The following is a 15,903-nucleotide window of genomic DNA, read 5'->3' on the forward strand; positions in this document are numbered from 1 at the left end:
GATTGTTTAGGTCAGTTCACCACTTTGAAAGATACAAGGATAACTTCTTAAATGCAGGAATCATTCAAGAGAGATTTGTGGATTTGGAAGACTTAAGGCAAACATTTATTCCCAGCTGTTTTGAAGGAAGGGGATGGGAAAAGCTTCTGGGTGGTTTCCCTGTTGTGTGTGAACCCTTAATTAGGGAATTTTACTCAAATGCTGTGATAAAGGATAATGAATTGAGTTGCTGGGTGAGGGGTAAAGAATTTGTCTTGGATGCTCATGTCATAGATGATGCATTAGGGCTTGAAAGATTAGATGATGAAGAATAGGAGTGTGTCTATTGAAACAATTCAACAAAGGATAGGTGGGCAGAGAGAAGGGAAATGTTTGAATACCACTGCCTTTCCAGTGGACATGAGGTGCCTTACAATAATTATGATGTTTAACCTCTATCCCATTAGGAAATTGACTACAATCAACTGTGCTAGAGCAGTCTTTCTGATGGATCTCAAAGAAAAGAACTTCATAGACATAAGTTCCCACATTTATGACACCATTGTGGATGAGACTAGAACAACCTCTAGGCTTAAATTGATCTTTCCAAGTTTGCTAATGAGGATTTTTAGGAGTAAAGGTGTTCCAATCCCTCAAGACATCAGTCCCATGTCTACACCCTCTGCAATCAACAAGCTTACCTGCAAAAGGATAAGTGTTAGGCTTCCAGGAGAAGAAGATGAAGGTGATGAAGGAGTGGCTGCTCCAATGGAGACTGAAGCAGAGGCAGCAGGACTTGCATCAACTTCAACACCTAGGAGAAGTGGCAAAAGACACAGAGCTTCAACCTCTGCAAACACACCTCCAGATGCTTTCCAGATCATTCTGGAAAGGCTTGATGGGATCAGGGCAGTCCAAACTGAGCACTCTGACAGGATGAGAGCCATGCAAGACCAGATTGATGTCTTGGCTGCTACACTTGACAGCTTCACCACTCAGCATGACAAGTGACCCTTTGGCCATTCCTGTCAAAAAGGGGGAGAAGTTCATTGATGTTTGAGAAGCAGAAAAGCTTAAGGGGGAGTAATTAGTTGAGGGGGAGTTGCTGTTTGAGAAGCAGAAAAGCTTAAGGGGGAGTAATTAGTTGAGGGGGAGTTGCTAAAAACAGAAACTGTGTTTATATATGTTTATGATTTGAGTACTTTTAGTGGTTTTATGGTTTTGATACACTGTGTTTTGGTGTATAACTGTTTCTAACTCTTTTCATATACTCTTGGTTTAAACTTTAATATATGTTTGATGATGTTATTCAGGATATTCTGTGTTTGTACCCATATGCTTATGTAAGCTTTTAGGGTTATTGTTTTATGCATAATTTGTAGGCTTTATGGTATGTACCTTGCTTAAGTGCAGCCTTTATGCTATGTTGAAATCAGTACTTTAATCTAAATGTTCTGCATTTTGGTTTATGTACTGTCACTCTTGTGCCCTTGTAGGATTGTTCCTAGATGCATATACCTTGTGTGCTATGCATTGGTTGAGTGTTGAGCATACAAGTGTCTTGCCTTGTGCTTGTTAACTTGTATGTCCTTGTGTTCATTCCAAGTGTGAATGAGCACTGTGATCACTACCTTGTGGTGTTCACTTGGTTGATCAAGCCATGGTTTGTTTATTAACTCCATCTTTGCTTGATCTCATATTGCCTGTTTCATATGCATTTATAATTTTCTGCTTACAATGATCATGGTGTATTGTTGTGTTTCAGGAGTTTATGTTCATATGATTCAAGTGCTTCGCAGCTTCTAGAGTTAGGTGTGAGTGAGTTTTATTCAACTGTTCCCAACTCACATGTTAAGTCTAGAGTCTGTTTTAGGGTTTTGTCACGGAATAGCCAAAGGGGGAGATTGTAAGGTTGAATTTATTCAACCATCTAATTGGCTTTATTCCGTGCCAAATTTGCTTGTAATTCAGCATTTAGTAACCCTGTATTTAGGTGGGATTGTTGTAAGGGTAGTGAGTGAGATAGAGTGAAGATTGCTCAAGAGTGTGCAAGAAAACAGAGTGTCGCGGCTAGGACTCGCGGGTGGACTCGCGGCTGCAAGTCGCCAGAAGCTGCACACGTGCCAAGCATGCTGGAAGATGAACAGTCATGCTAGCTGGAGCACTACAGGACAAAACAGGACAACTGGCCATACGGTTAACTCGCGACTGGATCTCGCGACTTGGTCAAGCCGCGAGGTCAAGCCGCGAGCCACCCCTGTTTTGGAAAAACCTGATGTTTCACATTCCTCTTCACTCCAGTATAAATACCCTTTTAACCCACGATTGAAAGAGAGCTTCCAGAGAGAATTTTGAGAGAGAAACCCTAAAGAAAAACCAGATTGTTTCACCCACAATCTCTACCTTAAAGTCTCATCAAATTCCCTCACTCTCTTCCTCTCCATTGTCAAATCCTTGAGAGGCATTATACCAAACCTGGTTCTCACCATTATCATCTCTGTGAGACAGTCGTTTGGAGTTCTGGGAAGCAGTTAGGAAGGAGCCAATCTTCATTGGTTGATGCTACGGTGTAGTAGCGGAATCCGGAAAGCTAGAAAAGAAAAAGGTTCGGCGCAACCTCGTTGGAGCAAGAAGCTTGGAGGGCTTAGGTGCATTGGGTAGATTAGGCTTGGAGGGTCTATTGCTGTCCTTGTATCCCAACTGTATTTTCTAGTGGATTGATTACCGCTTGGAGGGCGGCGGAGAGGTTTTTCGCCGAGGTCTTCGGTTTCCTCTTCGATAACACATCGGGTGTTATCTCTGTGTTTGCATCTTCCTTCCTCTCTATCTCTGCCTTTACATTATCTGATGTGGTTTATTTTGTTATGGCTTAGATAGTTGTTTAACCAATTTCATATTATAGCATATGTTAAGTTTCCGCACACTTGTTGTTTGACATATTGCTTGTGTTGGTTAAGTTGGTTTTTGGGGGTCTAAACGTTCAAAAGTGTTTTTGTACACGTTTTTGAACTTTCAAAATTAATGACCAAAAATAATACTAAATAAATGACAGGAGAGGTGGGTACAGACCTGCAGTACCTCAACTGTCTTGATCCAAAAGAATGAAAGTGTTAAGAGAGAAAAAATGTAGAGAGAATGCATGAGCATATCAAACTAATCCTTCTACTCCATCTTACTCTTCCAAATTAATTTTAAGTTAACAAATGCCAAAAAAATAAAACATTATAATATGTAATTTCTCCAAGTTATGTTAACATTAATGACCAAAATAGTACTAAATAAATGATAGGAGAAGCGGGATAGACCTACAGTAGGAATTCTATTATTTGTTGTATCAAGGATTAAGTAAGACCTGTGAAAACTTCTTTATAGACAATATTTTTTTGTATGTGACCCTTCTTCGATTTCATTGTTGATGATGAGGAACTTTAGGCCATTTCTACTTGTAACTCTAGATACTACAACATATAATTGTCCATGACTGAAAATTAGATTTGGTAGATACTATAGACACCCTATTTCATTCCGACCTATATCCAAGCCCCCCATTCCCAATAACAATAAATCAAATCGCTACCAGAATGAACAACATTGTGTGTGGAACCCAATGAGGATGACAAGCTTAAACATGACCCAATACAGTCCAAGTCCAAGCCCAAGCCCAAGCCCAATTATTAAATAGGTAAGAAGTCTGAAGCTTAAAGCCTAAAAGACAATTTGACCTAATTTGGCCAAGGCTAACAAAGAGTGCATACACGGGGTATACAATGCATACGCACCTAATATGTGACATGCTCACTCTCTAGACAAAAAGCCTAAAATCACTCAATTTCCATTTTGATGAGATGCTAGGGTAACCAGCCTGACCAACTGGTTGCCTAAATGTGTCATCAAACCCTAGATACCAATTTCCCCTATAAAAACTCCCATTTTCAACATCCAAGGGGGATAAAAATTAAGTCTTACCAAAACTCTGTCAAAATTCCCTTGAAATACCTAAACCTAAAATTTTAAGGCTAGAAGGGCAAAATGGTTGAGCATTAGATTGATCTTCAGATCCTTGTTGGTTTGAAGGTAGTCTCTTTTTTATCCATGTTCAAACTTCTAGTTGGTTCAAGCTTGCAAACATACTACTTAGGGTCTCTTAGTCAACCCTAATCAAGTCACCCAACTCATCCTGCCACACACACAGCTGTGGTAGTTGATTTTAACCGAAGGGCTGGTCAAAAACATCATTGTAAGTGCTATGAGGAGGAGATGTGGATCTTTTCCATGATCCACACTCTCCTCTTAGATTCTTGTTTCCTTTAAGTTTCTTGTTGTTTTTAAGCATTAATATGTTGTTTTGCATGTACATAATCTATTTTGTGCCTTTGGTTTAGTTAATTTCCCTTGATTGTGTTAAGAACTTGTAAGAACTCTAAGGTTATGTTTGATAACAGTTTTTGTTTTCTATTTTTAAAAACTTGTTTTTGGGGATATAAATAAAAAACAACTTTCTTGTATTTTTGAAATCAAAAACATGTTTTGTTAGTTGAAATTAAAAAAAAAAAAAAAGTTTTTTGAAGAAAAAATACAAAATACTAAAATATGTTTTTACTAAGATTTGAACTCTAATGCTAACTTATTAAATGAGACAAATTCATTAAATTAAATGCATATTTTCATTAACTTTTGAAAATTAAAAAATGAAAATAGTCTTCTGGATGTTTTTAGTTTCCTTCACAAATTGAGTTTTGAGAACAATTTTTGTTTTTTGTCCATTTTGGTTTGCCAAACAAGTTTTTAGGCTCAAAAATAGAAAATTGTTTTTGGAAATAGAAAAAGGGAAAAAAACAGTTACCAAACATAACCTAATCTTCCTCAAGATGCGTACACATCCATATCCTTGTGTATGCACTTTTTAGATTGTTAGAGTTCTTGTTTTGGTTGTTTTTCTGGAAATCTTTTTTCGAATCTCAAATGCGTACGCCAATAGAAGAGTGTGTACGTAACTTTCTCAGCCAATTTGGACCCAACTAGATTTCTTTCCTTTTCTACTTTATTTATCATTAATGTCATGTTTTATTATCTTTTCTTATTTGGAATTTAAATGGTAACATCAGAAGTCAAGTCAATCAAACCTTAATTAATCAAATCCTCTTAAGCCTTAAAAGATGCAAGATCCTTAATATCAAATCAAGACTAATTAAGTCTAATAAAGAGAAAAAACATATCAATTAATGAAGATTTCACTTCAATTAATATTTTCTCCTCATAGGACTTAAGTATCCTTTGGAGTAAGACTCGCAACTCTGTTTGGTATCCACATGCATGTGCCCGTGCATATGCATAATTAGGTATACACATACACACACTTTGATGTTATTTTGTCTTTTTGCACTTTCATGCTTGTGTACTTGAATACTCAATTGCCTTTATCCCTACCATGATAACATACTGATATTGTTGCCTATTTCTATGCTTCCATGCTTACATGTCTACCTCGCTTTCCATATTTGTCTCACATGACCTGTAGACTACACCTAGGTCTAGATGCAAATGCACACTTTTGAACCTCAAGGATAAATCTAACTCCCGTCTCAATCAAGCAATGATATATGAAGGTCAATTACGGCTGGTCAAGCTTGGGGTGCCTAATCTCTTCCCATCCTATACCCTAACTTCAAACCTTATCTAGTAGGAAGACCTTCATGGAGTCTTTTCTTTGGTTCCTAGACCTATAACTAGGTGGCGACTCCTTTACTTATTTTTAAGAGGCATCGGGTACTCCCAAGCTCACGTCAATTTGAGTCTAAAATCGCTTTTAGGGAGATTAAGTATTGCACACCCCGCCTTTCCAAGAAGGAACTAACATGCCGATATGTCATCTAAAGGGGGTATGAATCACGGAACTTACAGATACGCTTCAACATGTTTCAGCGATTGCCTTTGGCTCTTATTAAATGTCATTGCAAAACATACTGAAACTGGAAAGTGTCGTCTTTTACAAAGAAATGGCCATTTAGAGTCACTTGGAGACAAAGTGATTCTTGGAATAAAAACATGTATTCCAATATTGTTACCGGTAATGATCTTTGCTTCTATAACCCATGTTCCCAATTTAGTAATTACCGATCTTGTTCCATTACAAAGACTTGCATTTTGGTTTAGGTTTTGAATCAACATGATAGGCAAACCTAATTTCAACTTCAATTTATGATTTGGCAATCCAGGTAATGTTAATGTGTTCAAGAATTCACCTAGGTATAATAGATTTTGGTCAGCAATGTAACACCCCGACCCAACTTTATAATTAAACCATGTGTTTAAGTGGTTAATTACTATTTTAAAACCACTTTCTTTTTATAATTAATAGAAGAGTATTTAATAAGCATATTATTTTATAATGCCATTGAATGAGAATTGTAAAGATTATAAATAATTGAAATGACTATTTGTATTATAAATATATACTTAGTATGTGCAAAACTATATTAAGTGGTTAAGTTATGAGATATATATATATAGTTGTTGGTGTTTTAACTATGTATGATGCATGAGATATTATAGTGGAAATTCCATCCACATGCAATCAATTGAAATTCAACACATGTAAAGCCAAAGTTTCATTCATGTGAACAAACCCAAAGACCAAGACTTGGACATGCAATCACTAAGCTCCACCTCACCTCTTCCTTGAGTTTCTCAAACAAATAGAACATCCAAGAAGCCATCTCCCTCTCTAGTTCCTACGGGTAAACACACAAATCTGAAATTTCAGCTCACTTTGCTCTCTTTTTCTCTCAAGGAAAGTGCTAGGAACTCTCTTAAGTCCCTTTTGTCAAACCCATGGGTCCACACTTTGAAAGAAAGACAAGACTCCATCCTAATTCTTCTTTTATGCTCTCTCAAAGTAATTAGAACATATATCCTCTTTTAATGTGATGGATATAACTTTATAAAGGTAAGGATATATATATATATATATGTACATGCAAAGTGATATTATTTTTGTAGAAAAGTGTGAGTGTGAATGCAAGAAATTATTTTTGTAGAAGGGTGTGAGTGTGAATGCAAGAAAATTGGAAAATGGGTGGTGAGATTTTTCCTAAGCTCTACACGTATTCCACCCAAAGTCCCCATCTTTTATCCCCTTTTTGCTGCCCCAAAAGTCTTCCCCTTATCTCATTTTCTTGGCTGCACCAGACAGAAAGTCCAACCCTCTTTCCCTACTCTTTTCCTTGTTCTTTGTTTCTTTCTTCTTCCCTTCTTACATGGCAGCCCTCCCTCTCTCACCAAAACAAAATATCCCTCTCTAAAGAAGAAATTAAAGGGTTAAAACTAAAATTTCAGCTTCAAATTTTTGGGGGTAAGTAATCAAAACTTCATTTGTTTATTTCTACTTCTTTAACCTCTATCCTAATTTTATAGGCTGAATTATGATTCTGTTTTAGTGTTTTGAAGGTTTGATGATATTATGATTTATTAAATGTTTAATAACATATTTTAGTATGTTTATTATAGGTATAAAGATACCCAAATGAAATTAAGGCCTATTGCTATTTGTTGATGATTTTGTAAGAATATGTACTGAAGCTGTCTCTATGACAGATTTGATGTGTACAACAAGAAAAATATGTATTAAATCATATTCTGTGAATTAGGTTGCTAGGAGTAGTTTTTATGAATTCTAAGACACACATGGTTGTTATGGAAGTGGTCTCATAGAATTTGGATGAATATAAAAATAATGGTTTAATTTTTAAGTTGCAAGAAATTCTGTCAAGAAGGATTTGAGTATGCTTTCTTGTATGATTTTTAGTAAATCATGGGTTTATACTTTGACTCCGAAATTTTTATGGTTTATACTAGACATACAGGGGAGTAGTTATGTAAAATTTCATGACAATTGGATGTGTGTGGACAGCCCGTTTGTATTTTACAAATGGAGCATACGCTGCTGAAATGAGTAGTGAACAGCATATGCTACACCTGATTTTGTGGATTTAATTCTCAAGTTAGGGTGAATGTTTTGAGTTATAATTTAATATGCTTATCTTTTGGTATGTCTCAATCATAGATTAATTTTTGTATAACTTTTTTTGAGGTTTAGTACTCAAAGGAAGGGGTTCTAAATCATGCAACAATTATATTTATGAAGCTGTTTTGCCCGACGTGTTGTATGTTACCATATGAATGTATATAGTTACATGATCATGCTTAAAAGATTTTATATTTATGCATGAATTATTGCCCTAACCTCAAAGCACCTTTTGAAATAAAGTTAGCTCTTCTAGAGATATGGGATTAATATAAGAATGTTGGTTTCTCTAGGATTTTGTACTTGTTGTTGATGAATGTATTTTTGTTTGTGGGAACCTCGTTGAGGTGGGATTAGAATTTCCTTGATTCTAAGAAATAGGCTTTGAGATGAATGTGTAAGTCTATGACAAGGAAATTATGGATAGTAATAAGCTTTGATTTATGGTTTAGGTGTTACCAGTATCCAAGTCTAAACTCCTTCGACTTTAGGCTCTCAGTTCCTCTGCTTTTAGGTAAGGGATAAGTTATATGGGTATTTGGTAAGTCATGAGGTTATTTTAAAGTATATTATGCATTAAAAGGTTTTTGATTAGAGATATGACATATAATCATTATTCTGACAAATATATGTTCGTGAGTCTTTGAAACTTTATGTATATGATTTAAGTATATTGATGCTATTACTAATTTCCACGAACATGATGTTTAAAGAAAAGAATGGAAATGCTATTATTATGAAATGTTATGCAAAATAAGAAATTTCAGTATGATGTAAAGTATGAAATGTTTTCGGGTTATGTTCTCTGGTGATCTGAACTCTGCTAGTAGGGGTTAATTACTAACTTCCCATGGAAAACGTTATATGATTGGCCATTATAAGTGGGATTGGCTCTGCTGTACCCGCCCCTTGTTGGTTACGGCCAACTTGTGGGGGAAGCCAACCTATCCCCATGGTTGGAAGATATGTATTATGATATAATCCCGAGAATACCTGGCATTGTGGGCAATGCTGGATGCCTAGCATCGTGGTGCTAGAAGCCTTCCAAATAAGTACAGACTTATTAGATATGGGTTAACCAATAAGTTAGTTATGAACAACTATATTATGTTATTAATCATGAGATAATGATTTTGTTAAATGCAGTGTGAAAAGTTAAAAGCTCTCATGAAAATAAAAAGTTTCTGATGAAAAGAAAGTTGTTCATTAAAGATAAAAGTTTCTGAAGTTCTATTGTGCTATAAAGATAAAACTTCTGATGAAAGTGCAAGTTATGTTTGAAAGTTATCAGATACCTGTTCTTTATGAAATTTTAAGTTTATTGACTATGAAAGTTATAATATTTTTCGAGAAAATGTTTATAAAGAAAGATTTTCTTATTGGGTCAAGATGTTTCTAGTTTAATACAAAGTTGCTGATTATCTGATTTAAGTTAAAATAATTATTTTGTAATGAGAATATATATATGATGACTTTGTAGGAAATGAAAGAAGTTTAATCCGAAAGATTTTGGTAATATTAACCCGATAAGAAAAAGGAGAACAATTATTTTCTATGAAGAGCGTATAAGCTATTATTATGACTAGTATAAAATACTATGCATGAAAAGATGTTCTCTTGTTCGAATATTCATAGAATGAATGATTTGATTTACATGCATCCTTATTGAATTCTCATATATCTTACCTTTATTGGGTTGTGTAGCTCACCCCTTCCACTCTTTCAGTTAGCAAGTTTTATTTTGGAGCAAAGGGAGCCTTAGTTGAGTTTGGAAGGAGCTGGTTTTAGTTTTATATGTATAGATCCTAAATTAGCAATTTAATGTTTAGATTTATAGTATAGTTAATTTTAGGATCTAATTAAAGTTGTGTACCTTAAAGTATTAAGAGATGTATTATGTAAAATTCAGAATTTGAGTAACTGGTGAATTATGTTATTCTTTAAAGTACAATGTAGATGCTCTGAATGTCAAGTGAAAGGTTATATCATTTAAGTAAAGAAACAAAAATGAAAAGAAAGAGGAAAGCTTTTGTAAACGTTTTCAAAAAGTTAAGTCGGTTCTTGTTAATATCAGGTTTAGGCTTGATATTAGCATGCCGGTCATGGTCACAAATTCGGGTATCGGGTTTGGGGCATGACAAGCAATATTTGAGGAAGCTTTGCATATGAAATCTGAGCTTAAATATGTTTGCTCTTCACCATGTAAACATGATACTACATAATCATTAAGTTCTTCAACAACTTCATTAGTTACGCGCAAGTATAGCTTTCTCTTGTAAGTAACTATGATCTGTAAATTTCATTTATAAATTAGGATATGTGCTTCTTATTATATCTTCCATTGGATTTTCAATATATTTGATAATCAAGTCAACTAGAATAGTAATTGAATTTTCTCCATCTCCTTCACCCGATTCACCATATCCAATCTTCGAAGTCCACTCACTCAAATTCATCATTGATGCATATTTTGAATTGCTTAATATATTCTGAAGAAGTTTCATATTTATGTGTGACTTTAAAACTTAACATTCCTTTCATAGATATGATTTGTTAATTGCAGAATGCACAAAATCTTCTCTTCTACCTTTTCTAACAATTGGTAGTATTTGTCAAAAATCTTCCCCTAATACCACAACCTTTCCTCCAAATGGTTTGTTAATACAATTAGGATCTTGGATGCATAGAATATCACGGAGAGAGCGATCAAGTTCCTCTAAATAGTTTCTATGTGCCATAGGTGCCTCATCCCATGATATAACACATGTTTTTAACAGAAGTTCAGCTATGCTTGCATTCCTTGCTTAATTTCACAGGTAGATTTATCAAAAATATTAATTGGTATATGAAATTGTGAGTGAGTAGTCTTACCTCTAGGGAGTAACAAAGAAGCAATTCCTAATGATACAATAGCAAGAGTAATTTTTTCTTGGGATTTGACAGTAGGCAAAATTGTTTTCTAAAGATGAGTCTTCCCATTTTTGCCATGACCATAGACCAAAAAAAAAAAAAAAAGCCATCAATTTGATTAGTTATTGAATCATAATTTTTTTTTTTTTGGTTCACTATTTAAACCAGCAAGTAGAACTTCATGTTCCTTTCTTAAAGCTAAAATGTCATAGGATATTTCTTCTTGAATCAACCTATTTATACTCTTTTGAATCAAATTCATATTAGGTTGTGGCATTTGTGGATGGTCTTTAAGAGATTTCCCAAATTTTAAAATGTTTAAGAGACATGGAAAAGACAAAAGAAACCAAAGCTAAAGTACTTTGACTATACTGACATGGAAAGAAAGAAAATATGAAATATCTATGAGCAATGTTAAGAATTACCAAAAGTTGCGCCGATTGCATGTATTTAGTCTTGCTCTTCTCAATAAAGACCCTCCCTCTCCCTAAATTTACTATTTTGCCCTTTCTTCCTTCCATTTTAAAACAAACGTCAATTCTATACACTGAAAATTTGATTACACACTCTTTTTTATATTTCAAGTCCCACGAGCCTGATATTCCAACACCCAATGGGACCTACAGGGAAAACGACAGGCACGTGTGGTGAAAAGCGTGGAGCTGGTGCGTGAAGGTAAGTTTGGGTTGACTGGTGTTGGGAAGCAGCCAAAAAAAAAAGGCTGCTACCCATGATTCATCATGACTAGGGCAGAGGCACTGTGATTACATTTCGGATTCCAATTCGTTTCAGAAATCTCCCAAAGTACAGTATATTTTTTGTCGTTAATATACGTGCAATTTCTATGATGACAAAGTACTTTGACTATACTAACATGGAAAGAAAGAAAATATGAAATATCTATGAGCAATGTTAAGAATTACCAAAAGTTGCGCCGATTGCATGTATTTAGTCTTGCTCTTCTCAATAAAGACCCTCCCTCTCCCTAAATTTACTATTTTGCCCTTTCTTCCTTCCATTTTAAAACAAACGTCAATTCTATACACTGAAAATTTGATTACACACTCTTTTTTATATTTCAAGTCCCACGAGCCTGATATTCCAACACCCAATGGGACCCACAGGGAAAACGACAGGCACGTGTGGTGAAAAGCGTGGAGCTGGTGCGTGAAGGTAAGTTTGGGTTGACTGGTGTTGGGAAGCAGCCAAAAAAAAAAGGCTGCTACCCATGATTCATCATGACTAGGGCAGAGGCACTGTGATTACATTTCGGATTCCAATTCGTTTCAAAAATCTCCCAAAGTACAGTATATTTTTTGTCGTTAATATACGTGCAATTTCTATGATGACATTATGTGATGTTTGACAGTGCTTTTATTCTTACGACTTGTCATTTCTCCTGGACCAAGTAAGATGATATTATCCCGTCAAAAAAGTAAGATGATATCAAGTATGTGATTTGATCCTCTATGATCTTTTTATGGGCATTGGTTTCTTGCGTCTTTATCTATATGTTCAGTCTTTTCTAATTCTGCCCCTCTTTGACCCTTTTCTGCCATGATAATTGATGGATGATAGGACACGTTTTTTCTTTAAAACCTAGCCATAGGATGTTTTTAGTTTCCTTCATAAATTGAGTTTTGAGAACAATTTTTATTTTCTGTCCATTTTGGTTTGCCAAACAAGTTTTTTAGGCTCAAAAATAGAAAATTGTTTTTGGAAATAGAAAAAGGGAAAAAAAATAGTTACCAAACATAACCTAATCTTCCTCAAGATGCATACACACCCATATCCCTGTGTATGCACTTTTTAAACTATTAGAGTTCTTGTTTTGGTTGTTTTTATGGAAATCTTTTTTTGAATCTCAAATGCATACGCCGATAGAAGAGTGTGTACGTAACTTTCTCACGATATACGCCAATTTGGACCCAACCAGATTACTTTCCTTTTCTACTTTATTTATCATTAATGTAATGTTTTATTATCTTTTCTTATTTTGAATTTAAATGGTAACATTAGAAGTCAAGTCAATCCAACCTTAATTAATCAAATCCTTTTAAGCCTTAAAAGATGCAAGATCCTTAATATCAAATCAAGACTAATTAAGTCTAATAAAGAGAAAAAACATATCAATTAATGAAGATTTCACTTCAATTAATATTTTCTCCTCATAGGACTTAAGTATCCTTTGGAGTAAGACTCGCAACTCTGTTTGGTATCCACAACCATGTGCCCGTGCATATGCATAATTAGGTATACACATGCACACACTTTGATGTTATTTTGTCTTTTTGCACTTTCATGCTTGTGTACTTGAATACTCAATTGCCTTTATCCCTACCATGATAACATACTGATATTGTTGCCTATTTCTATGCTTCCATGCTTACATGTCTACCTCGCTTTCCATATTTGTCTCACATGACCTGTAGACTACACGGAACTTACAGATACGCTTCAACATGTTTCAGCGATTGCCTTTGGCTCTTATTAAATGTCATTGCAAAACATACTGAAACTGGAAAGTGTCGTCTTTTCCAAAGAAATGGCCATTTAGAGTCACTTGGAGACAAAGTGATTCTTGGAATAAAAACATGTATTCCAATATTGTTACCGGTAATGATCTTTGCTTCTATAACCCACGTTCCCAATTTAGTATTTACCGATCTTGTTCCATTACAAAGACTTGCATTTTGGTTTAGGTTTTGAATCAACATGATAGGCAAACCTAATTTCAACTTCAATTTATGATTTGGCAATCTAGGTAAATTCTTGAACACATTAACAAAGAAGCAATTCCTAATGATACAATAGCAAGAGTAATTTTTTCTTGGGATTTGACAGTAAGCAAATTTTTTTTCTAAAGATGAGTCTTCCCATTTTTGCCATGACCATAGACCAAAAAAAAAAAAAAAAAAGGCCATCGATTTGATTAGCAATAGCTTGCATTATTGAATCATAATTTTTTTTTTTTTGGTTCACTATTTAAACCAGCAAGTAGAACTTCATGTTCCTTTCTTAAAGCTAAAATGTCATAGGATATTTCTTCTTGAATCAACCTATTTATACTCTTTTGAATCAAGTTCATATTAGGTTGTGGCATTTGTGGATGGTCTTTAAGAGATTTCCCAAATTATTGAAGTAGTTTCTTAGTTTCATGTAAGGCATAATTTTTCAACTGTGTTTCTCACAATTCAAACTTATGAAATTGCAAGATAGGCATTTGAATATGAAGTATGCCTTTTGAGAACAATTTCCAATGTGATTTCCATAGATTGGATGGATCAGCTACTTCACAAAGCATCAAAATAGTTACAAACAATTCACGTAGCTTTTTTCCAAAAGCCCAATTTGATGCTTCCAATATAGCATCATGCCATTCCTTGTCATTATCAAGAAGCCCAAGTGCATAACATGCCTCCTTATATGTTTTATAAACAACACTACATATTGTTCTAATCTCAACAAATTCTTTAGACCTTATACAATGTTAAGCAACATTCTTAAATAATACTTGTCTCCACTTGAAGGATGTGCAAAATAAATCTTCCCAATACATTTTTTAGTTTTTCTTCACTCCATTGCTTTACATTGTTATGCCGAACCCATTTTGTAGAGATCAATATATGTCAAATCTTTAGCATCTTCAAAAGAATTATTAGCCTTCATCCATATAGTGAACATGGTATCTTCAATTCCAGGACAATGAACTAATTGCCCTAGATTAATCGACTTTGAATATGTTATGTTTTTATTTTTATTTATTTTATTTTATTTTTTTTTAAATGAAATTTAACCTTTCAACAGTTGGGGTCCAATATTGAGTTTTAAATTCAAATATCCTTCAACACGCTTCAAAAGCTAAAATATGCCTACAGTCTAAATAATCTTTTGTTTCATCAACAACAATCTCATAATGATCACCACCATTTATTATTGGATTATCTTGGAAAACAATGGTCATTCTATTTGATCCTTTGTTTAAATACTTAAACAAATACTTGATTGACTAAGACCAGTTGCACCACTCAACATTTATATGTGATTGGTATTTGATTATGAGGTCTATGTTGTAAGGAACAATATACCGGTTATCAAAAAGTATTCCATTTTTTTTCTACAATTTGTCCACCATTTCTTCTCAATAACTTGAAAACCATCATTATTGATCATTGTTTTTGCTTAAAACTTTTTGAAAAATTCTTTGAACATTTATACTATCAATATGTGTAGGAGTTGAGTATTTGTTTTTAGGATCAAGGAAAAGAAGAATGTGGGCATGTGGCACGACCCTTTTTTGGAATTCAATGGTATACACAACTACAATTAATTAATAAGTTTAAATTTAAAACTTAAAAAAATATAAAATCATTATATTACTTAAAAATGAGAAAATTTTATATAAAATTGCATACCTATAATAACTCTTTCAAAGTGCTCTCCATGGGTGACATCATGCGCAATAGTTGACCTAACTTTATTTTGAAAACTCTTGCTACAATATCATGTTGGTTCTCAGCCTTCTAATTGGGAATAGAGTCCAAAACAAACCTATTTCTAACCACTTTTGATTATAAGTGAAGGTTATAAAAAGAGTTGGATATCTAGCCCATCTACATATTGCCATTGCACCTTGATAATTTCGTGCTATAAAGCTTGGACTTCCTGTAAATATAGAAGGCAAAATTACTTGTTTTCTAACTATTGTTGAGTCTATATCTCCACTAAGTACATCATTCATTGGACCACTGAAAAGCTCTGTTCTGAAGTCAACTTGATGGTCTTGAATATATTGAAGATGTGCTTCCTCAATACAGGTGTACGCATCTACAATAAATTGCTGAAAAAACCTCCCACCAAGAACTAATGTTTGACCCTCATTAGCATGTTGTTGAAGTATAAAAGCATAGTATTCTCTTATTGTAACAACTCATCTTTCCTTAATTTCCTTTCATCATTACTTCTATACCTTATATTCTTCATGAAACCAT

At 34.3% G+C, this 15,903-nt stretch overlaps 1 long non-coding RNA gene across 1 annotated transcript; it reads left to right on the plus strand.

Moving 5' to 3' along the window:
• Window positions 1-6,668: 6,668 nt before the first annotated feature.
• Window positions 6,669-9,938, plus strand: LOC126722967 (uncharacterized). Its single transcript, XR_007654089.1, has 2 exons — window positions 6,669-7,330; window positions 8,455-9,938. It is a non-coding gene; the product is annotated as an uncharacterized LOC126722967 (long non-coding RNA).
• Window positions 9,939-15,903: the final 5,965 nt, after the last annotated feature.

This window comes from Quercus robur, chromosome 4, assembly GCF_932294415.1.
Source record: "Quercus robur chromosome 4, dhQueRobu3.1, whole genome shotgun sequence".
Taxonomy (NCBI): domain Eukaryota; kingdom Viridiplantae; phylum Streptophyta; class Magnoliopsida; order Fagales; family Fagaceae; genus Quercus; species Quercus robur.